Raw genomic sequence first — 25,825 nt, forward strand, 5'->3', positions numbered from 1 at the left:
CTAAAAAATTGAAAAAACTTTCAACCTTTATTTCGTTTTTGAATTTGCATTTGTATTTGAGGGGTAATTTAAGGGGATGCATTTGAGGGGTAAGTAATCTATTATCTTCTAAAGTTTCTAGTTCTCTTTTCAGTAGCTCTGCGTATTTATCTATGGGTTCAGCTTTTATTTCTTTGTAAGTATTTTTATCCATCAAAAGGGCATTAACTTTTTTATCACAATCTGCGGCGTTTAGATCAAACGGTCAGTTTTTTTCTTTTTTTTGAGTAGTAAAGAGCAGCGAAAAGCACAAACTCCTACAGCTCGTGTTTCAAAGTTAATAGTCAAATTTTTGGTTTTCAAAATTAAACAACCCCAGAGGTAACTTTGAAGGCCTGTTTAGGATATTGAAAGATTCAAAACATAAACACCAGAAGGTTGGGATAATTACCATTGGATGCATATTGACGTATTCCCGAAACGCCAGAAATAATTGTGAGTAAACAGAAGTTTAAAGAAAAATATCACAAAATAATCCAAATTTTCCAAGAATTTTTAATTCAAAGTTACGCCTCTCTGCAGTACTATAAAGTTTTATTTAGGCATAATTCAAATTTATTATTCAAAATTTCAAAAATTTATTATCAGGAACAGAAACAATGAAATGAACTTAGAGTCAATTTGACCATGAAAATTACCAGCAACAAAGACAATAAATTGAATATATGAATGAATTTGACCAGTTTATGTCCCAAGAATCTTGAAAATGAAAAGGAGTTGAAATAGTTTTGATCAGTAAAAGAGGATTTGAATCACTTTGATCTGTAAGAGTACCAAGGACTGTGAAAACAAAAATAGTCTTAATTGGTTTTATCTGTAAAAGCATTAACAACAAAGACAATGAAATAAAATTTGGATCTGCTTGACCAGTAAAGGTACCAATAACAGAGACAATAAAATGAGTATTTGAATCAATTTGATCAGTTAAAGTACCAAGAACACTGACAATGAAGTGGAGGTTGAAGCCGTTTGCTCAGTAAAAGTAGCAAGAAGATTGAAAATGAAAAAGGATTTGAATCAGTTCGATTAGTATAACTGCAAAGAAAACACACGGAAAATGAAATGGAGTTTGAATCTTTTTTTTTGTAAAAGTCCAAAAAATGATGAAACTGAACGGGAATTTTAAACGATTTGATCTGTAAAAGTACCAGGAACAGTGAAAAGGAAAAGGGATTTGAATTGGTTTTATTGGTAAAAGTACCAAGAATCGTGAAAATGAAATGAGATTTGACCACTGTAAGTCCCAACAACAGAGACAATGAAATAAATATTTGAATGAATTTGACCAGTTTAAGTACCAAGAATATTGAAAATGAAATGGAGGTTGAAGCAGTTTAATCAGTAAAAGTAGCAAGAAGAATGAAAATTGAAGGGGATTAATCAGTTTAATCAGTAGGGATTCAATCAGTTTTATATGTAAAAGTGCCATGAACTATGAAAATGAAAGGGGTTTTTAATCAGTTTGATCAGTAACAGTACAAAAAAAACGGTGAAAATGAAACGCGGTTTGAATTGGTTTTATCTGTAAAAGTACCTAGAACCCTGAAATGAAAAGGGATTTTAATTGATATGCTCAGTAAAAGTACCAAAAACTATGAAAATGAATGAAGTTGTAATTAGTTTAGTCTGAAAAAGAATCAGGAACAGAGACAATGAAACGAGATTAGAATCGATTTGATCTGTAAAAGTATCAACAACACAGACAATGAAATGAGTATTTTATAGATGATCTTAAGGTCTCGCTTCAAAAATGGTGTAGAAATTGATTCATTGGGGAACATAAGTTTCGCCAGTTTACTTTTCCCAAGCGCGCTCAAATTAAAAATTATTTATATATTTATTAGGGTATTACTGAATAACAAGTATTATAATAACTGGTCATTCCTCTTATTCAATGAAGTTTTAATATATGTTAATCATGTCCTGACAGGAATATGATGCTAATGAGATTTATGGTATATGCAAATGAGGTTTAGGGTATATGCAAATGAGGTTCGTGTAGGAGTCCCTATGGCCATACTACTTTCTAACTAAAAGAAATAAAAGGATATATTCAACCAGTGAAATCGTAATAAGGTGGAAGGATGTGTGGTATGATGAAGGGAATTACAGTGTGACAGCACAAAAAGTTGCTTTGTAGCTGGTTAGTTGATCCAAATTGAAATATTGTCACGCCTAGGACTGCGTTTCCGAAACCCGTGTGAACGGGAAGTTTTTGCCAAGTCGCAGCCGTAGTTGCGACTACGACTAAGCCCCGTGTGAATGGCCACTTAGTCAATTAGGCTACGAACTGAAAGCTTTGATTAAAGAAGAAAAAAAATTGATTGTTTTACAACCGAATATGAATTCTCTTCAAGCGCCTAACTGCTAGCCAGGGTTGCCGCCAGCTTGAGAAAAAAATCCATGGCAAGCAAGCTCACTGTTAAAAGGACCAAATAATTTACCACTCGCAAAGCATCGTGTCGCTTGCGGTGCTATTTTTCGACATTTACATCCTTGTTACGTAAAATACTCTTACCACCAAGACAATTTTTTTTCTCCAATGATGCAAGATTCTGGGTCTTGTCAGGCCCAAGGTGCGTGGAATTATTTAACGCATCTGGCGTCGTCATCGCTGAACCATTTTACTCTTTTAGTTAATCCATTGTTAATATTTACCCAGCTTAAAAAGGGAATTACACTCCATCTTGAAATAATTCCCATAATTATTTGAAATATATTCTATTGCACAAATAACCCTCAAGTAAGCAGTCAAAAACTTACTAGTCAAACCAATCCATTAAAAACATAAAAGGGTTTAATTGCTTTATTTGGAAATAAAATATTCTTTAGAAACCTGAGGTTTTTACAGTTTTCTAAATCGTTTAAAAGCCTTGAACTGATCATGTATGAAGTTATGGCCGAGTAATACATCTTGAGCACATAAAATAATGTCTTAAGCTTTTTCTCTCAACAATTTTTCAGAATCTCTTTGGCAAAGGACCAAGATAATATCATTAAACCAGTACGGATTTCCTTTACAGAAGGTTTCAATTTACCTTAGCAGGGACAAATATTTTGTTTTGGTGCTTAGGCATTAATCTTCAAATGAATTCACGTATTCATGGCACTAATTCAGGCAGAGACTGTTTCAATTCTGTGCACAGGCAAAGCAGTCTATTATTTCATGTGAACTCATTTCTGCAATGCAGCCTAGACAGTAATTTAATACGTTTAGGTTATTCGGATCATTTTTGAAGTTAAATCTATCTGGTATTTAAAAAAATATCTAATATTAAAAGTTTAAACCCGTGATTTCTTAGAAGAAATCCATGTTTTCAGGTAAAAATTCATGTTTTCTTAGTAAAAATCCATGTAAATCCAAAGCATTTCAAATATCCATGTAAAAAGTAAAAAAAAATTGGTTATGGTGGCCACCCTGCCGCTTGCCGACTAGTTTTTCCTGTGTTATATCTTAAGTTTTATTTATGTTCTACTTTGTTTTATTGGTATTGTTATTAAAACAGGTTCCTTGACCATAGTAACAATTTTACTGCGTAGTTTTGAAAAGGTTACCATACAATTGAAAGTTACTATTTTCAGGCCTTGGTATTTTCTTTTTGTAATTCCATGCTAACATCCGAAGCTAATTAATAGAGGAAAAGGGATTCTGACCAATTAGTCCTTCAGACTAGTTTCAGGGGTGAGATTAGAATTTCTCCCATGTGAAGGTATGATTTGGAATAACTTTGTGGGCCTCCTCTTAGATGTACTAGGTATCAATGAGTTTATTTCATCAGTGCGAAGGGGTATGGGGGCACGGTAAGTAAGGAGCTGATTTTTTTCAAAAGTTACTGAAGCTCGAAAGAATAGTAGTTCGCTTGTACAATATATACATCAAAAGAATATACTTTTTATGTTGTTTCCAGGCATCTGAAACTTATTAATTTTAAATTCACTCTTCAAAATGTATTAACATTCGACAATGTTGACCGTGAGATTTGTTTTTGTTCCTTTCAATATGTTGGTGATTGCAAAGGAATTGACTATAAAATTAAAAACTCTGTTGTAATCAAAAGGGCATAACTGACAAAGCGTTTGTAAATCGTCCAGTTAGTTATTTGGCAGGACGAATTGTGCTCTTATTCTGAGGAACAAGACACACCATCATCTGAAATAATTGTGGTGTAAGGTATGGGGGGTAGCAACCTAACCCGAAATGAAAGGAGACGTGATAGCTTTTCTATAAAATTCTTAGGGAACTGCAAGCTTTGAGTAGCATATTTTTCGTGTATAATATTAGAAGTTGCGTCCGACACGTTTTTTAACGGTTTAGTTACCATTGTTTGTCTATGACGTTTGTTGTAACCAGCGTTTTACATATCCATTCACGATTACAATTCTTGAGCCAACTGTGACCAGCTAATAAAACCAATGAGTTTATCAATTGTATTTATCCCTCAAGTTATTCAGACATTTTTCTGGTATGACACAACGAAACACAGCTAGTCCCTAGTAAATTGTCACTGGTCCTTACACATAACATTATGGCAACTCTATCCTAAAAGTGTATGGTTATCAACTTGATAAAAACTCAACTTTGGAAATTTGTCTCAAACGCTTTTCATAAAAATTGCTTCTAGTTTACGTCAGTGACATAAATGAACAATTTAAATTGTTATTAAACAGTTCGTGGTAACGAAATGTAAGTTGGAGGCAACTCAGTAGCAACCAATAGCAAGCTTAAACATGGAATATCGAGCCAATAGTTTCATGAGAGGGAGCATTCAAACGCAAATCAAAACGCAGGTCAAGCACAAGGACTGTTGAACTTGAATGAGACGTATTTTTAAAGATCCTTAAGACTTTAGCGTAAATAGTGAGTGCTGAGGACGAGGTAGCCTCCCTTAAGTACTAGAAATTTTTTTCTTATGTTTTGAGTTTTAATTTTACTCCCTTTTTCCAGTTGAAAAAGAAAGTTTCAGCTTAACACCATCAACCGTTCCTGAAGCACATCTGATACGTCCGCTTGGCAACCTGTGTAGGTGTGGGAAGAGTGTCCTTCGATTTAATTCCAAATAGTTTCTATATAGCCTATCCCAAATTTTTCACCTTAATACCCTTAATTTTAATAGCATTATTAGTAGTAATGATGGTAAAGTTAACGGTATAAGCCTAAGCTTTGGTGACATTAATAGTAATAGAAGTAATGATAGTAGTAACAGTAGTAGTAGCATGACAAAAAGTAGTTGCATCAAGACTCAATCATTTTCTTTCGATTAGTTCAACATCCCTCACAACAAGCCCTGTTATTTTCAGCTTCAAACGCCAAAGTGTCTCTAAGATACTGCTTTTACAGCCCTTAGACAACCTGAATACAGAAGGCATGTTGTGATTCTGTTGACCTTCCCCCTCTAAATTCCTTGAAATTTTCCCCTTCATACTCTTCGGCATAGTTGTAATAGCAGTCAGAATAATAGCATTGATAATACTAGTACTAGTGTTAAGAGCAATAGCGATGGTACTAGTAGAAGCAGTAATATTACCATATTGCCTATTGGTCAGCAGAATATCCCTCTCATCAATTTCTGGAAGCTTCACCTTGATACAATTAACCATTGCTATAACATTGCTGATATGTCCTTTCGATAACCTGTATGTTTATATACTTCTTGGAATTTTCACCAAAATGCTCTTTGACTTACAATTAGCTGCAATAGAAGTAGTAACGGTAGTAGTAGTATATGTAGCAGTAACAAAAGAATTAGCAGTAGTGTTTATACATTGCTTTTTGACCAGATGACCTTCTCCTTGAAGCATTCTCTGAAAGTTCCAACTTAGTGCCCAAACTGATTCTTGAGATACGCCTTTCTGATAATTTGCATGCACATAGAATCTTATGATTTAGTTCAACACTCCCCTCAACATTCTCTGAAAGATTCATCTGAATGCCCTTCGTCTTTTCGGAAATTCTGTAAACCACCATTATTCTAGATATATATTTCTACCCTTATGTCTTTCGGCTGGGACTCTGCTTATCTCCATTTAAATATTCCATCGTATATTAATTTCAATATCTTTGCAATATTCAATGCTTGTGTATCTATTGGCGTAATTCCGCCTTCTATACATAATTAATTAATTAATAACATAAAAGAAGTTTAAAAAAATGAGAGAGCTACATTAAACCATAGACAAGTATAATCGTTAGTATTTTCTTTTCCTACACTGAATTTATCTCTGCTAGGGTTCAATCACAGCTTAGATACCAATACAGTTATGAAAACTCCTATCTTGCCCATGAGAAGCTTTTGGTACAGAGCTCTGAACTTGGCGCCTCCTCCAAGCCCGCGCTCCGACGCGTTTATCGTACTACAACACCATAGGCGGGAACACCATAGCTCTGAACTATTGGTATCTAAGCCGTGAATCGTTCCGACTTTTAGATTCAGACTGCCAGTTTCCTGTCTCCAGCCACTAGCATCGCTACCGCGCACTATGTCCCAAAAATAAATCGAGTTTTCATAACTATATTGGTATCTAAGCTGTGGGTTCAATCTATCCTATTTCTGCCAGCCTATGCATTAAAATCCTAGTCGTTAACGTGTAAATGACATTATGGTCTTTAGAAGGCTTAGGGGGAGTTTAAACACGCCTGTTTTTGGTAGTTAATGTTTGTTTTAAGTTTGGCTTGATCAGCTATAGTAATTTCTGTTAGTTTTAATAGTGATTTCTGTTTGAATCACTATTTATTGATAGTGATTTTTGTTTGTTTTAAGTTTGAATTATTATTTGATTTTATTTATAGGCTGCTGGAAACTGTAGGTATAACAATCTAGTTCCAGCCAACACTGTATTTGCTCGAAAAATGACCCACAAGTTAGCATAGTACTGACATGGTGATGGTAAGATGACCAACCTTTTTGATTACGTTATTGTAAACAGAAGACTGGCGGGATCAAAACAAGGTACAAAAGTATTTGGAGTGTTTTATTGATCTTAAAATGTAAAAAGGCAAAAGTAAAAATCAAGTATTGTGTAAATATAATATGTCTAAAGCTGAAATTTAGGGAGGGTAAAGAAAAATCTTTTTTTGCGTAGGAAGCACTGACGTACCTCCTTTATTTCTTTTTATTACCACCCATTGGTGATCTTAACGAACCAGTGGCCGTAGAAATTTGGGAGAGGGCTATGTAACAGGAAATAACTCTTTCTAGCTTTCTTTTTAAGTAACAAAAGAGATCAAGCTTTAAAAATTGGTGTTTTCCTCCATTTTCTGCCATAGAACATGAACTTCAGCCCTATAAGAACTAAAATGCCAGAAAATGGAAATTATACGATAGCCAATCAATTTTAAGTGGTTAAAAATCCTAAGCAAGTGGTTATAACCCCCTATGTTTACCAACCTCAGCAAAGTGGCATTTCCTGCTATTTTGTGCAACAAAAATTAGTTTTCTCAAGAAGGGTCAAAATAGAGGGCAACGGAAATTCCAATAGATTTAATAGATTTTGTATGGTCTAAGACTCAAAACAGGAATCTTAAATCCCCCAACCTTGAAAAAATGCTCTAAAGTGTGACTTGAGTGCCACAGTGAGCTCTGCGTATAATCAGAAATCATCAGCTGACAATGAAAATAATAGAACACAAAATGGAACTCTTGGTAAAATGCCAGAAGATGAAGACTTTTAAAATGACAAAATAAATTATGCCATAGTAAAGCGTTGACATCTGCCATGTTGTGCCACTGGTCATGAAAATCTGTATAATGAGGGTCAATTTACTGGGAAATACAAATTCTAACAGAGACAGGCGATCGTCATGATGTAAAACCACATAAAAGAGGTTTTGAGCTCCTCATCTTGAAAAACAATTCTCAAGTATAATATTTAAAATTTGTTAAAATTCTTGAAATATAAAGTCTTAGAACCGTCAAACTGCGGAAATTAGAGTTGAAAAAAAATTTAAAATGTGAAATTATTGACTTTAAGACTTCATGACTTATAAAAATATGAAAATTTGAAGTCTAAGAAGTGTGATAATGTGAATTTTGTATAGATTCTTGAAATTTACTGGCTTTGACTTGTCGACTAAAAAAGAGCTAGAGTCTAAGGAGTGTGAAAATGAAAAAATATTGAGACTTGCGGAAGGTGAAGGCTTTGACTTGTCGAATCGTGAAAATTTGAAATCTAAGAAGTGTAAAAATGTGAAACCTGGTAAGATTCTTGAAATGTAAGGAGGTTAGGAGGTCCAATTGTGAAAACTTTAAGTTTAAGAAATGTGAAAAATGTAATTTTTCTGATATTCTTAAAGTCGCACACCTTTGATTTGTCAAATGTAAAGATTCCTTGAGTATGAATTGTGGAACTTTGAAATAAGCTGAGATTCTTGAAATATGAACCCTTGGACTTGTTGAATTGTGATGCTGAAAAGTCTAAGAGCTGTGGATATTTGGAAAAAAGTTGAGGATCTTGAAACCGTGAAGCCTTTAAAGTGTCGAGCTATGGAACTTTTAAATTCTTAGAACTATCAAACATCGTAAAAATGTTATTTTTCTTCAAACATGAAGACATTGACTTGTTGAATATTGAAAATTAAATTCTAAGAAACGTAAAATCGTAAAACTTGTTGAGGCTTTTTAAATGTTGAGGCTTTGAGTGACCGAGATGTGACAATTGAAAATCTGAAAACTGTGGAACTTTGAAAAAAGCTGAATTCTTCAATTGTCAACCTTTTGAGTAGTCAAACGACAATATTTCAGGAATTTTTAAGGGTATTAAGTTTAGCCTCTTAGAAATTGGTGAGGAGGGTGCTGAACCAGCTCAAACCCACTATTTGCATCAAGGTTGTAAAAAAATCGCATTTGCAGTATCTCAGGAACATTCGAGAGCATCATGTTGAACTTTTCAGGCTATGTCGAGGGGGATAATGAACCAAATCAAAAGACATTAACTATATCACGGTTATCAAATCACACATTTGCAATGATCCAGTAGTACCTAAGGATATTAAGTTGAAGCAGGATATTAAGTTGAAGCTTTCAGGGAAAGTTGAGGGGAATATTAAAATAAATCAAAATACGGTCTGTACATATGGGTTGTCAAAAGGGATATTTGAAATATCTCAAGAACGACTATGTGTATTAGGTATGAATCTTCAGGGAATGATGAGGTTTATTTCGAAGTAAGGCAACAGAAACTCCGTGCATCCAGATCGTCAAAATTGCGTATTTACAATATCTCATTAACGGCCACGGAGTTGAAACTTCCTTGAAACTGGAAGGGACCATTGGCAGGATCAAGTAGTTTCTACCATAGGCGGGAACACCATAGCTCTGAACTATTGGTATCTAAGCCGTGAATCGTTCCGACTTTTAGATTCAGACTGCCAGTTTCCTGTCTCCAGCCACTAGCATCGCTACCGCGCACTATGTCCCAAAAATAAATCGAGTTTTCATAACTATATTGGTATCTAAGCTGTGGGTTCAATCTATCCTATTTCTGCCAGCCTATGCATTAAAATCCTAGTCGTTAACGTGTAAATGACATTACGGTCTTTAGAAGAATTAGGGGGAGTTTAAACACGCCTGTTTTTGGTAGTTAATGTTTGTTTTAAGTTTGGCTTGATCAGCTATAGAAATTTCTGTTAGTTTTAATAGTGATTTCTGTTTGAATCACTATTTATTGATAGTGATTTTTGTTTGTTTTAAGTTTGAATTATTATTTGATTTTATTTATAGGCTGCTGGAAACTGTAGGTATAACAATCTAGTTCCAACCAACACTGTATTTGCTCGAAAAATGACCCACAAGTTAGCATAGTACTGACATGGTGATGGTAAGATGACCAACCTTTTTGATTACGTTATTGTAAACAGAAGACTGGCGGGATCAAAACAAGGTACAAAAGTATTTGGAGTGTTTTATTGATCTTAAAATGTAAAAAGGCAAAAGTAAAAATCGAGTATTGTGTAAATATAATATGTCTAAAGCTGAAATTTAGGGAGGGTAACTTCCTTCCGGGGTGTTATGATGTCAATAGAGTCCAGGCATAGAATTTGAGAGAAAGTTTTCTGGAACATCTGAGTATTTAACTAGAACTTCTTAAAATTGGAAAAATGTAGAAGATGGATGGATCAAATTTAGGAAATTGGTTTTGAAGTAACAGATAGTCTTAGGGGGGAAAGCTAGAACTGCAGCTGAGAACATTTGGTGAAAACGGGTCGGTTTTGGAACAGAAGAGGAGGGGCTTGTGCAAGAAATATTTTAGTTACAGATCATATAAAAATAAACGAAATGTAAGAAAAATAGATAAAATATCAAAATATAAGTTGAAGAGGTGTGGAGCGGATTACGTTGCTGAAGATCTAGAAGAAGCGGCTGGAAGGCATATAATAAAACGTTGTGTTGGCATTTTAAAAAGCTGAGAGGGAATAGTTAATCTGGGTTTGTCCCATTTGTATATTGGAACGGGGCCAAAATCTACGATAAGGAAAGAGTCAAAGAAAGATGAGAAGAACATTTTGATAAAGATAATGGCGACAGTGTGGCAAAAGAATTTTTATAAATATAGTGGTTGTAAAGTTAGATATAAACTACTGGAGGTTGTGAATATGTTTTCAAACAGTTCGTGGTAACGAACGGAGCGACCCGGCTCAATAGTAACCAAAACTCTAAAAAATGGAATTTTGATACCAATAGCTACATCAAAAGAATTGCATTTTAATGCTGATTTTAAATATATAAGTTTAATCAAGTTTAGTCTTACCTATCAAAAGTTACGAGCCTGAGAAAATTTGCGTTTTTTTAGAAAATAGAGGAAAACATCCACTAAAAGTCATAGAATCTTAACGAAAATTACACCATCAGATTCAGCGTATCAGAGAACCCTAATGTAGAAGTTGCAAGCTCCTATATACAAAAATTTGGAATTTTGTATTTTTTGCCAGAAGGCAGATCACGGATGCGTGTTTATATGTTTGTTTGTTTTTTTGTTGTTTTTTTTTCCCAGGGGTGATCGTATCGACCCAGTTGTCCTAGAATGTTGCGAGAGGGCTCATTATAACGGAAATGAAAAGTTCTAGTGCCCTTTTTAAGTGACCAAAAAAATTAGAGGGCACCTAGGCCCCCTCCCACGCTAATTATTTTCCCAAAGTCAACGGATCAAAATTCCGAGATAGCCATTTTATTCAACGTAGTCTAAAAACCTTATAACTATGTCTTTGGGGACGACTTACTCCCCCACAGTCCCCGTGGGAGGGGCTATAAGTTACAAACTTTGACCAGTGCTTACATATAGTAATGGTTATTGGAAAGTGTACAGACGTTTTCAGGAGGATTTTTTTTGGTTGGGGGAGGGGTTTAGAAGAGGGGGATATGCTGGGGGAGCTTTCCATCGAAGAATTTGTCATGGGGGAAGAAAGTTTCCATGAAAGGAGCGCAAGATTTACTAGCATTATTTAAAAATAAAACAATGAAAAAATAAATATGAAAAAGTTTTTTTTCAGCTGGAAGTAAGGAGCAGCATTAAAACTTAAAACGAACAGAAATTATTACTCATATGAGGGGCTCACCTCCTCCTAATACCTCGCTCTTTACTCTAAAGTATTTTTAGTAATGTCAACTATTTATTCTACGGCTTTTGTGATTCAGGAGTCATTCTTATTGAATTAGGACAAAATTTAGGATTTAGTGTAAAGAGAGAGGTACTAACGAGGGGGTGAACCCTCTCATATATGTAATAAAAACATGAGAATGAAAAGTTCTTTACGTAAGCTAATTTATAAGTTACGTATATCTTTTACTAATAAAAAGATTCGTAAAAAATTATAAGTTCTGGTTGCCATTTTAATTAAACAAAAAATTGGAGGGCAACTAGGCTTCCTCCCCCGCTCTTTTTTCTCAAAATCATTCGGTCAAAATTATGATAAAGCCATTTAGCCAAAAAAAAAAAAATGCAAATTTCGTTTTAAGTATTCCTGTGCGGAGAGCCAAAATCAAAAGATACATGGATTAAAAAACGTTCAGAAATTAATTTCTGAACGTTTTTGAATCCATGCATCTTTTGATTTTGGCTCTCCGCACAGGAATAATTAAAACGAAATTTGCATTTTTTTTTTTTTGGCTAAATGGCCTTATCATAATTTTGACCGAATGATTTTGAGAAAAAAGAGCGGGGGAGGAAGCCTAGTTGCCCTCCAATTTTTTGTTTAATTAAAATGGCAACCAGAACTTATAATTTTTTACGAATCTTTTTATTAGTAAAAGATATACGTAACTTATAAATTAGCTTACGTAAAGAACTTTTCATTCTCATGTTTTTATTACATATATGAGAGGGTTCACCCCCTCGTTAGTACCTCTCTCTTTACACTAAATCCTAAATTTTGTCCTAATTCAATAAAAATGACTCCTGAATCACAAAAGCCGTAGAATAAATAGTTGACATTACTAAAAATACTGTAGCGTAAAGAGCGAGGTATTAGGAGGAGGTGAGCCCCTCATATGAGTAATAATTTCTGTTCGTTTTAAGTTTTAATGCTGCTCCTTACTTCCAGCTGAAAAAAAACTTTTTCATATTTATTTTTTTATTGTTTTATTTTTAAATAATGCTAGTAAATCTTGCGCTCCTTTCATGGAAACTTTCTTCCCCCATGACAAATTCTTCGATGGAAAGTTCCCTCAGCATATCCCCCTCTTCTCAACTCCTCCCCCCAACCAAAAAAATCCTCCTGAAAACGCCTGTACACTTTCCAATAACCATTACTATATGTAAGCACTGGTCAAACTTTGTAACTTATAGCCCCTCCCACGGGGACTGTGGGGGAGTAAGTCGTCCCCAAAGACATAGTTATAAGGTTTTTAGACTACGCTGAATAAAATGGCTATCTCAGAATTTTGATCCGTTGACTTTGGGATAGTAATTAGCGTGGGAGGGGGCCTAGGTGCCCTCCAATTTTTTTGGTCACTTAAAAAGGGCACTAGAACTTTTCATTTCCGTTATAATGAGCCCTCTCGCAACATTCTAGGACAACTGGGTCGATACGATCACCCCTGGGAAAAAAAAACAACAAAAAAACAAACAAACAAATAAACACGCATCCGTGATCTGCCTTCTGGCAAAAAATACAAAATTCCAAATTTTTGTATATAGGAGCTTGCAACTTCTACATTAGGGTTCTCTGATACGCTGAATCTGATGGTGTAATTTTCGTTAAGATTCTATGACTTTTAGGGGATGTTTTCCTCTATTTTCTAAAATAACGCAAATTTTCTCAGGCTCGTAACTTTTGATGGGTAAGACTAAACTTGATTAAACTTATATATTTAAAATCAGCATTAAAATGCAATTCTTTTGATGTAGCTATTGGTATCAAAATTCCATTTTTTAGAGTTTTGGTTACTATTGAGCCGGGTCGCTCCGTTCGTTACCACGAACTGTTTGAAAACATATTCACAACCTCCAGTAGTTTATATCTAACTTTACAACCACTATATTTATAAAAATTCTTTTGCCACACTGTCGCCATTATCTTTATCAAAATGTTCTTCTCATCTTTCTTTGACTCTTTCCTTATCGTAGATTTTGGCCCCGTTCCAATATACAAATGGGACAAACCCAGATTAACTATTCCCTCTCAGCTTTTTAAAATGCCAACACAACGTTTTATTATATGCCTTCCAGCCGCTTCTTCTAGATCTTCAGCAACGTAATCCGCTCCACACCTCTTCAACTTATATTTTGATATTTTATCTATTTTTCTTACATTTCGTTTATTTTTATATGATCTGTAACTAAAATATTTCTTGCACAAGCCCCTCCTCTTCTGTTCCAAAACCGACCCGTTTTCACCAAATGTTCTCAGCTGCATTTCTAGCTTTCCCCCCTAAGACTATCTGTTACTTCAAAACCAATTTCCTAAATTTGATCCATCCATCTTCTACATTTTTCCAATTTTAAGAAGTTCTAGTTAAATACTCAGATGTTCCAGAAAACTTTCTCTCAAATTCTATGCCTGGACTCTATTGACATCATAACACCCCGGAAGGAAGTTACCCTCCCTAAATTTCAGCTTTAGACATATTATATTTACACAATACTCGATTTTTACTTTTGCCTTTTTACATTTTAAGATCAATAAAACACTCCAAATACTTTTGTACCTTGTTTTGATCCCGCCAGTCTTCTGTTTACAATAACGTAATCAAAAAGGTTGGTCATCTTACCATCACCATGTCAGTACTATGCTAACTTGTGGGTCATTTTTCGAGCAAATACAGTGTTGGTTGGAACTAGATTGTTATACCTACAGTTTCCAGCAGCCTATAAATAAAATCAAATAATAATTCAAACTTAAAACAAACAAAAATCACTATCAATAAATAGTGATTCAAACAGAAATCACTATTAAAACTAACAGAAATTACTATAGCTGATCAAGCCAAACTTAAAACAAACATTAACTACCAAAAACAGGCGTGTTTAAACTCCCCCTAAGCCTTCTAAAGACCATAATGTCATTTACACGTTAACGACTAGGATTTTAATGCATAGGCTGGCAGAAATAGGATAGATTGAACCCACAGCTTAGATACCAATATAGTTATGAAAACTCGATTTATTTTTGGGACATAGTGCGCGGTAGCGATTCTAGTGGCTGGAGACAGGAAACTGGCAGTCTGAATCTAAAAGTCGGAACGATTCACGGCTTAGATACCAATAGTTCAGAGCTATGGTGTTCCCGCCTATGGTAGAAACTACTTGATCCTGCCAATGGTCCCTTCCAGTTTCAAGGAAGTTTCAACTCCGTGGCCGTTAATGAGATATTGTAAATACGCAATTTTGACGATCTGGATGCACGGAGTTTCTGTTGCCTTACTTCGAAATAAACCTCATCATTCCCTGAAGATTCATACCTAATACACATAGTCGTTCTTGAGATATTTCAAATATCCCTTTTGGCAACCCATATGTACAGACCGTATTTTGATTTATTTTAATATTCCCCTCAACTTTCCCTGAAAGCTTCAACTTAATATCCTGCTTCAACTTAATATCCTTAGGTACTACTGGATCATTGCAAATGTGTGATTTGATAACCGTGATATAGTTAATGTCTTTTGATTTGGTTCATTGTCCCCCTCGACATAGCCTGAAAAGTTCAACATGATGCTCTCGAATGTTCCTGAGATACTGCAAATGCGATTTTTTTTACAACCTTGATGCAAATAGTGGGTTTGAGCTGGTTCAGCACCCTCCTCACCAATTTCTAAGAGGCTAAACTTAATACCCTTAAAAATTCCTGAAATATTGTCGTTTGACTACTCAAAAGGTTGACAATTGAAGAATTCAGCTTTTTTCAAAGTTCCACAGTTTTCAGATTTTCAATTGTCACATCTCGGTCACTCAAAGCCTCAACATTTAAAAAGCCTCAACAAGTTTTACGATTTTACGTTTCTTAGAATTTAATTTTCAATATTCAACAAGTCAATGTCTTCATGTTTGAAGAAAAATAACATTTTTACGATGTTTGATAGTTCTAAGAATTTAAAAGTTCCATAGCTCGACACTTTAAAGGCTTCACGGTTTCAAGATCCTCAACTTTTTTCCAAATATCCACAGCTCTTAGACTTTTCAGCATCACAATTCAACAAGTCCAAGGGTTCATATTTCAAGAATCTCAGCTTATTTCAAAGTTCCACAATTCATACTCAAGGAATCTTTACATTTGACAAATCAAAGGTGTGCGACTTTAAGAATATCAGAAAAATTACATTTTTCACATTTCTTAAACTTAAAGTTTTCACAATTGGACCTCCTAACCTCCTTACATTTCAAGAATCTTACCAGGTTTCACATTTTTACACTTCTTAGATTTCAAATTTTCACGATTCGACAAGTCAAAGCCTTCACCTTCCGCAAGTCTCAATATTTTTTCATTTTCACACTCCTTAGACTCTAGCTCTTTTTTAATCGACAAGTCAAAGCCAGTAAATTTCAAGAATCTTGGCAAAATTCACATTATCACACTTCTTAGACTTCAAATTTTCATATTTTTATAAGTCATGAAGTTTCATGAAGTCTTAAAGTCAATAATTTCACATTTTAAATTTTTTTTCAACTCTAATTTCCGCAGTTTGACGGTTCTAAGACTTTATATTTCAAGAATTTTAACAAATTTTAAATATTATACTTGAGAATTGTTTTTCAAGATGAGGAGCTCAAAACCTCTTTTATGTGGTTTTACATCATGACGATCGCCTGTCTCTGTTAGAATTTGTATTTCCCAGTAAATTGACCCTCATTATACAGATTTTCATGACCAGTGGCACAACATGGCAGATGTCAACGCTTTACTGTGGCATAATTTATTTTGTCATTTTAAAAGTCTTCATCTTCTGGCATTTTACCAAGAGTTCCATTTTGTGTTCCATTATTTCCATTGTCAGCTGATGATTTCTGATTATACGCAGAGCTCACTGTGGCACTCAAGTCACACTTTAGAGCCTTTTTTCAAGGTTGGGGGATTTAAGATTCCTGTTTTGAGTCTTAGACCATACAAAATCTATTAAATCTATTGGAATTTCCGTTGCCCTCTATTTTGACCCTTCTTGAGAAAACTAATTTTTGTTGCACAAAATAGCAGGAAATGCCACTTTGCTGAGGTTGGTAAACATAGGGGGTTATAACCACTTGCTTAGGATTTTTAACCACTTAAAATTGATTGGCTATCGTATAATTTCCATTTTCTGGCATTTTAGTTCTTATAGGGCTGAAGTTCATGTTCTATGGCAGAAAATGGAGGAAAACACCAATTTTTAAAGCTTGATCTCTTTTGTTACTTAAAAAGAAAGCTAGAAAGAGTTATTTCCTGTTACATAGCCCTCTCCCAAATTTCTACGGCCACTGGTTCGTTAAGATCACCAATGGGTGGTAATAAAAAGAAATAAAGGAGGTACGTCAGTGCTTCCTACGCAAAAAAAGATTTTTCTTGTTGTTCAAGGTGGGGAACTTTAGTTTTTCTGTGTAGATTTGACCACAGCACACTTTTCATTTCTATTCGATGCCATTTTTGAGGGGTTCAGGCTCTTTTTTGAAATTTGCATAAATTTGTTCTTGCAATAAACTTTTACTGCATTAAAATTAGTCAAAATCATAGTTACTATTCCTGAATAGGTTTCAAATGGCAATATCCCTTCACTAGACACTTTTTTTTCCAAAACGCGCTTTTAAACTTATCTTTACTACGGGTTGCTCTGTACTAAGTTGTAGTTATCGCTGCAACCTTGATTTAAAAATAATTCAAACTCTTTCTTCATTTTAGTGTTATATAATTAAATCCATTTAAAACCTAAGCTGCTTTCAGAAAATACTAAAGTGACCTGATTTTTGAGGAAACTGTAGTTATTGAAGTTCCTTGACATCCCAATGTCTTGCTGCTCTCCAGGGAGTATTTGTTTGGAATTTTCTTCTTTTCTCTGTAAATAATTATGAGATAATACCTTTTAAGTGAAAATACATTGAAAAAATAATTAAAATAAATTTGACTTTAATTTTTAAAATTAATGACAAATTTAAACTAACAAAATTGCCTTTTACAATATAAATATCCCATATATTTTACAAATATCCCAGATCAGGGAAATATGCCATTCCCCCCTTTTAGGCTTCTACGACATAGTCTCGACCACTCTATTTCTTTTGGTTTCCTTAACTGCACGCTCTTTTTCTCAATTTTTTGAGCAGAAAATTGAATCAAAATAATTAGTCAAGTAAAAACAAATTTAAACAACTAAAATTGTCTTTTACAAACATCAGGAATGAGGGGTAAAATGCCATTTCCCCCTCTTAGACCCCGTGCCATTCTCTCTTTTTCTCAGTGTTCTTCGATTTCCTTAACTGCACACATTTTCTACTAAATTTTATTTTTAGCTTTATTGCCTATAAAATAACCATAAGGAAAACAGATGAGCTATAAAAACCGAAAAATCAACGCGGAAAAACATTGTACTTTCCATTGCTAAAGTACTAAATTGTTTGAGAAATTAGTAATATTCTTTTTTATTGTCAGTCATTTTTATTTGGTTCCTTGGATGATTTGGTGGTGCTCCAGAAGCAAAGACTAAAGCCAGCCTTAGGGTTAGACATTCGGTTCCCGAGTGAACATGTTATTATTGTTTAGTTTAGTGATAAATGGACACACGTGATTTAACGTTGTGTTTCATTTTTTACAAATATCTTGACATAAAAGTGAAAAAAGGTTGGATTGATATCACATAACTTTTTAGTATTTGCATATTGGATTGCGATTTTTATAATAAATCGCTCAAATCAAGTAGATTACTGGTAATTGTTCAGTCTATTTATTGTAGGCTAGTCTAAATATCATAGGCTATCCTAGTGCGTTATAACAGTCTTATGCATGGTCTCCTTTGAATTAAAAGTTAATAACAATTTTCTACTTTATTAGCTTCAAAAACTTAGTCAGTATACTGGCATCCCCCCACACAATAATGCCTGGATATACAACTAGCTAGACATAGGTTATATGCACAAAACTGATCATTTGGTTGGGTTATTTTTTTTTGGTATTATTTGGTGATATGAACCAAATTTTGCTGAGAAATAGGTACAATTGTAATTTAAACCTTTGTATATAGGCTATTTTACTAGTCTACTACTGATAATGGTAAATTTTTCGCAGTTCATATTATTGACTTACCAATGAAGTGAATATACCACTCGATGCCTGTTCTTATGTTCTTTACGAATATAATAGTCTCTTCAATCAAAAATTCAAATTTAAGCACTTTCTGAGCTATTGAAAATGACAAAAATATTGGGTATAAAAAAGGCTTAAAACATTGGTCTCAAACTTTAAAATATTGGTCTCGAACTTACTGTTTCATTATAAATCCATTTTTAATGTTATATAATCCACAATCACTGATTTTTCACGATTAAGTTGGATAAATAAATTTTGTTTTGCTGTTTATGCTGTTTTCTTCTTCCTTGATGCCGAATTTTCAATTAAAGTAGCCTACGTGTTTTTGGTCGCTTTCGACTAAATAATACTGTTTTCTCATTACCAAAATTATTTATGGTAAAATTCTAGTTAATTGACTTCTTGCTATCTCGGAAAAGGTTTAGGTTAGGAAAATGAAACTTACAGGGATGGGTCTACAGGCTAAAGTATGTCCCGGGATGGTATTTTGAAGTACCTACCTCCACTCCTTCTCCCTCTAGAGGGCCCTGACCTTTGATGACCTTTAAAAATATGTGTGTTATAAAAGTGAAACCTTGCAAAATAAATCTTCTGCTTAATTAAAATACAACAAAATTGCTTTCAGCTTCATAACTTTGCTCAATCCAATTTTATAAGGTTTTAAAGATATGCAAATACATTTCCTAAATTTTGAAAACAAAATATTGATATGGCTCAAAATTCTACTCAAATAACAGGAATTGCATTTTCAGAACTAAAGGCAGAGAAAAAGCAACTAGTAACTAAAAATTATGGTAAAATGTTGTTTTGTCAAAGTTTCAATAGGTAGACCTGTCATGTAGACAAATTTCAGGGCCCTCTAGAGGGAGAAGGAGTGGAGGTGGGTACATTAAAATACCTTCCTAGGACATACTTTTGCCTGTAGACCCATCCCTGAAAGTTTCATTTTCCTAACCTAAACCCTTTCTGAGATAGCAAGAAGTCAATTAACTAGAATTTTACCTATTTATAAAGAACATCAAAAAGGCATTGAGTGGTATCTTCACTTTATTTGTAAGTCAATAATATGAACTGCAAAATATTTACCCTGCTGCTAATAACTCACTGCAGCACCCAGCTGCCTGAGGCTAACACAGCTACGCACGCTCCTCCTCCATCCCAATCTATTCAGTTTCCCTTGGTGCACCTTCCCAGGAAATTCCCATTTCCTTCAAATCTTTCTCTATGACATCCTCCCACCCTAACTGCAGACAACCTGCTTTCCATTTAGCCATAGACAGTTTGCCAAAAAGGACAATCTTTCATCCTTCATCCACCAATGTGCCCTACATTTTCAGCCTTTCTCTCATTATAGCCATGGAAAGTGGGATTGAACCAGTCTTCATACAGCCTAATGTCTGAAATACAGTCAGTCAGCCAAATGCCCAGAACAATCCATAGGCAATTTCTCTTGAGAACATCTAGCAAATTTTCATCTGCATTTTGGAGTGCCCATGCTGCAGAGCCATGCTTGATAAGTGTCATCAGTGTAGCTTCCAGTCTTCTAATCTTGGTTTGCACACTCATCTTCCTATTTTTCCAAACTTTTTTTTATGTGGAAAAAAACATAGGGCCTTGGCTATTCTACTTAACATCTTCACTGCTCCCACCATCTACTGATAATACTACCAAGGTAAGTCAAGCTGTCCAGCTAATCAATCATTTTGTTGCCCAACATCAATTTTTCATCTTCACCTAGGTGGAAGTATTATGGGGATTGGCTTGGATGCAGTTGCAGCAATTGCGGTAACCCTATGCCTGGCATGTCTTTGAATGGGGAATTGAATGCTAAGGTGGTGTAGTTTAGTTGACTATCTGAGAGGCACTGTCTATCAGTAATGTTCTTTTATTTCAGAATTTAACAGCCCTATTTTATTTATTGCAGCAGCATATCTAGAGCAAAATCTTGGGTTGGGGGCAATGTGACAAGGGTGCCAACAATTGACCAAATTGACAAATTTATTCTATAAAATAGGAAAAAAACAAGGAAAAAGGGTGCCAGAAAAATCTTGGGGGGCAGAAAAACCTGGATCTGCTGGTGATTTATTGTCAAAATACGTAAATGCAAGTATTAGGAGTCCAAAATTTTGACATACTGTTGACATCTCAAATCTTGAATTTAGTAGCCTAGACTGCAAGGTAATCCATATCTTTTTAAATTCACGGCAAATTTTTTCTGTTCAATATCTGGTAGGCTATATTTTGGGGTATATTTTTCTTTTGTTGCTACCTGATTCATTGTTACAAAGTAAATTTATGATTTATTGGCCTATGAGTGTTTTGCAAATAACATAACGAAATTCTTGCAGTTTTTGGGGGATGTTGATTGATGGTTTGTTAATGGTATCTACTTATGTGTAATTAAAAATCAGGTGATAGTATTTTTTTATATGGAAAATGTATTTCCAGTGTGTTCAGTTCTGTACTTATCGGTTTTATAATAAACACTCGGGAAGTAAAGTTCAATTAATGCTGATGAAATCAAATGATGAAAACATAATAGTTTAGAAACAAATTTGGGCTCTATATTTGCACATTAGGGGGGTGGGCTGGGGCAAAGTATAGCATATATTAAATACATAACCTAACCTAATCTAACCAAACCAAAGTACCAACTAAATAATTACATAAAATATAGCTACAATTTATTTTCCAACCAAGCCAAAGCTAATTGTTTGGTACAAAGAAGTTGCTTGACCAGTTTCTTGTGTCATTTTCACACAATTCGCGATCAAAATCGTACAAAGTTTTATTATATTAACTGATAAGTACCTTCAGTTCACAACAGCATAGGGAGACTTAGGTTACTTACAATGTTTTTTTCATGTTACTGATTGCCAATTATTTCAGGTGCTGGGTTAAATCCTTCTGGGTAATATAGGCACTTACATGACTAATGTCTATGCTAAAACTCAGTTTTCTAAGTTGTCTTGGATTGACTAAAAAAGTAAATCAGCAGAATCCCTCAAATGTCTCAAGTATAAAACTTCAGACAAGGGCATATGATATTTTTTTTTTCTCATTTTCTTCATTCATAACAAGGACAAAGTCAACACTAGTTACCTTCATTGCATCACTGTTTCTCAATGGGGTCATGATATGTTGATAGGTATTTCCTTTAAGCTTCAGTAACAACAAAGTCTTCTTCTTCACTGGGATACCCACATATTCACCATCCAGCTCAAAATTGCTCTGTTGTATATGCATTGAAGCTTAAACAGGGTAAAACAGTCATGTCCAGTAGAAGTAATTTGTGGTTGAAGGGTTATCCTGATATGATTGTTCTTTGGCTCATAAATTACCTCAGCTGGTAGATGGAGCTCAAGGATGGGAAGACCAGGTTTTTGTGCTTGCAGGTGCTTATATGATCTTAATGGGTTTCTCTGCTTAATGAAGGTTGAAGAATTGGTTCACCCACTTTCACCATCAAAGGTCAGAATTCCCGTGGGTTTTACCATAGTAATTCTGGAGGTCGCTTTTCCTGGAAAATTGTGACCAGAGGAATTGTTTTTCCAAGAGCAGAAACAAATTTTTATTAAAACATGGAAAGAACAGAATTTAGGGTTTTGTATGTAGCTTCTTTATTCTTGGTGCTTGGAACATTTTCCATGTGCCACTGCTTGGGACTATTCCAAAGAGAATGGGTTTTATTTGCACTTAAGGCCCATAGATCATGGCAAAATGTATAAAACTAACAGCAATTACACAGAAAACCCCAACATAATCCTAAAGAAAGCTAGCTCTATCATCCATGACAAGATGGAGGATTGTAGCCTTTGATTTTTCCCTTCCAATAAAGTTTCTTCTTTGGACCAGTGGCAAACTATCAGCCCTCACCAATTAATAACTTAATTACCTTTTTATTTAAACCCAGATTAAAAAATATAATGCCCCCCGAATCTCTTTTGACTGACAGTAAAGACCCAGAGAAGCCAAACATGCCCTAACTTACCCAACTTATGGCCACAACTTAACTGAAATGCCCTTCAACATTTCTAAATAAGCTGCCTTTAGCATCTTCATCCTAGGTATGCCTTGATTTTTTCCCCAAAAGCCTAACCACATTAACTAGGCTACAACTTCTTAAAGAAAACGAACCTAAATCACCTCTAATTACTATACAATTCACTGCAGCACTAAGCCGCCTGAGGCCAACACAGCTACGGATGCTCTTCCTCCATCCCAGTCTATTCAAATCCACCCTCTTTGCACCGTCCCAGCAAGTTCTCTTTTCTCCCTTAAATCTTTTTTATGACATCCTTCCACCCCAACCACGGGTGACTGCCTTGCCTTCTGTTTAATTCTAGACTGTTGGACGAAAAGGACAATCTTAGGGAATCTGTCATCCTTCATCTGCAGAATGCTCCCTAGCCATCTCAACCTTTCTCTCATTATAGCCCTAGAAAGCGGATTGAACCGCGCTTTTTTTACAGCCTGTTGTTTGAAACATGATCAGTCAATCTTGTACCCAGAACAATTTACAGGGAACTCCTCTTGAAAACGTCTAGCAAATCTTCATTTGTTTTTCCAGAGTACCCATGCTTCAGAACCATATTTGACCAATGTCCTCACTTTAGCTTCCAAAATTATAATCTTGATTTGCAGTCTGATCTTGCTTTTCTTCCATTTTTTTTTTCAACTGTGAAAAAACACCCTGAGCCTTGGTTATTCTGCTTCTAACTACTTCACTGCTCCCACTGTCTTCACTAATAATACTACCAAGGTAAGTGAATATTTCCGCCTGATCAATCTTTTTGTTACCCAACCTCACCTTTTAAGCTTTACTTCCTAGCCTTAGCATCCTAGTCTTCTTAACAATAATATTCAAACCTATTCTTGCACCGTGAACTTGCAATCGCAGCATCATCTAGGATGCTTAAATCATTAGCATAATCTAAGTCTAGGAAAGTTTTTCATCCCCATTTGATTCCTTGTTCTCCTATTGCCTTCCCTGTACTCCTTAAAACTACGTCCATCAAAATGATCCATATGAAGGGGGAAAGACAACAACCCTGTTTAATTTCTAATTAGTACGAAACCAGCTGCTAACCTCATTTCATACGGTAACTGTAGCAGTGTTCTTCTCGTAATAGCACTAATCACTTTAATGTATTTGTCTGGTATACCATACAAAGATAAGATCTTTACTAAAACTCTTCTATCAACAGAATCGAAAGCTTGCTCATGATCAAACAGTTCGTGGTAACGAACTGTAGTAAGGAGCGACCCGGCTCAATAGTAAACGAAACTCTAAAAAACGGAATTTGGATGCTAAAACATACATCAAAAGAATCAGATTTTCATGCTGATTTTAAATATATAAGTTTCATCAAATTTAGTCTTTGTCATCAAAAGTTACGAGCCTGAAAAAATTTGCCTTATTTTAGAAAATAGGGGAAAACACCCCCTAACGGTCACAGAATCTTAACGAATATCACACCATCGCCTTCGGCGTTTCAGAGAACCCTATAGCAAAATTTTCAAGCTCCTATCTACAAAAATGTGGAATTTCGTATTTTTTTGCCAGAAGACAAATCACGGGTGCGTGTTTATTTGTTTTTTTTGTTGTTTTTTTCAGGGGTCATCGTATCGACCAAGTGGTCCTAGAATGTCGCAAGAGGGCTCATTCTAACGGAATGGAAAGTTCTAGTGCCCTTTTTAAGTGACCAAAAAAATTGGAGGGCACTTACGCCCCCTCCCACGCTCATTTTTTCTCCAAAGTCAACAGATCAAAATTTTCAGATAGCCATTTTGTTCCGCATAGTCAAAAACCATAATAACTATGTCTTTGGGAATGACCTACTCCCCCACAGTCCCTGGGGGAGGGGCTGCAAGTTACAAACTTCGACCAGTGTTTACATATAATAATGGTTATTGGCAAGTGTACAGTCGTTTTCAGGGGATTTTTTTTTTGGTTTTGGGGGTGGGGCTGAGGGGAGGGGGCTATTTGGGAGGATCTTTCCTTGGAGAAATATGTCATGAGGGAACAGAAATTCAATGAAAAGGGCGCAGAATTTTTCTAAAATTACTATAAAAAAAAAAGAAAAAATAAACATGGAAAAGTTTTTTCAATTGAAAGTAAAGAGTAGCATTGAAACTTAAAGCGAACAGAAATATTACGCATATGAGGGGTTCTAAAAATACTTGAGCATAACGAGTGAGGTATTTAGGAGGAGATAAATACCTCGCTCTTTATGCTATAGTATTTTTAGTAATTTCAACTATTTATTCTACGGCCTTTCTGATTCAGGGGTCATTCTTAAAGAATTGGGACAAAACTTAAGATTTAGTGTAAAGAACGAGGTATTAACGAGGGTACAAACCCCCTCATATACATAATAAAAATTAAAGAATATAAAAGTTTGTTACGTAAGTTAATTCTTAAGTTACGTATATTTTTTACTAATAAAAAAAATCGTTAAAAATTAAAATTTATAGTTGCCTTTTTATGTAACCAAAAAAAAATTCATGGCAACTAGGCGTCCTTCCCCATCCCTTATTTCTCAAAATCGTCTGATCAAAACTAAGAGAAAGCCTTTTAGCCAAAAAAGGAATTAATATGCAAATTTCATTTTAATAATTTATGTGTGGAGAGCCAAAATCAAACATGCACTAATTCAAAAACGTTCAGAAATTACATAAAAAAACTAATTTTTTTAACTGAAAGTAAGGAGCGACATTAAAACTTGAAACGAACAGAAATTACTCCGTATATGAAATGTATTGTCCCCTCCGTAATCCCTCGCTCTTTACGCTAAAGTTTGACTCTTTGCCACAATTCTGCTTTTTAAAACAATTAAAAGCTTTAGCGTAAAGAGCGAGGGATTGCGGAGGGGGCAACCCATTTCATATACGGAGTAATTACTGTTCGTTTTAAGTTTTAATGTCGCTCCTTACTTTCAGTTAAAAAAACTAGCTTTTTTATGTAATCTCTAAAACTGAGAACCAAAGGTGTTCAATTACTCGGCATTTCTCAATTATTAAACTAAGAGTGAAAATTTGGCTGACACATCCTCAACCTTTTCTATAACCACATTGTTCTACTCT

General features: G+C 34.8%; 2 protein-coding genes across 2 annotated transcripts in view; one reads left to right on the forward strand and one right to left on the reverse strand.

Moving 5' to 3' along the window:
* Positions 1 to 14,311, reverse strand: part of LOC136025380 (probable methyltransferase-like protein 25) — an 88,290-nt gene extending 73,979 nt beyond the window's left edge. Inside the window, exon 1 of the mRNA XM_065701366.1 lies at positions 14,178 to 14,311. The gene's annotated coding sequence lies outside the window, so the exon portion shown is untranslated. The remainder of the gene's footprint in view (positions 1 to 14,177) is intronic.
* Positions 14,312 to 18,115: 3,804 nt separating this feature from the next.
* LOC136025381 (uncharacterized) overlaps positions 18,116 to 25,825 on the forward strand; it is a 64,768-nt gene continuing 57,058 nt past the window's right edge. Inside the window, exon 1 of the mRNA XM_065701367.1 lies at positions 18,116 to 18,360. The gene's annotated coding sequence lies outside the window, so the exon portion shown is untranslated. The remainder of the gene's footprint in view (positions 18,361 to 25,825) is intronic.

Source organism: Artemia franciscana, chromosome 3 (genome assembly GCF_032884065.1).
Source record: "Artemia franciscana chromosome 3, ASM3288406v1, whole genome shotgun sequence".
Lineage (NCBI taxonomy): Eukaryota > Metazoa > Arthropoda > Branchiopoda > Anostraca > Artemiidae > Artemia > Artemia franciscana.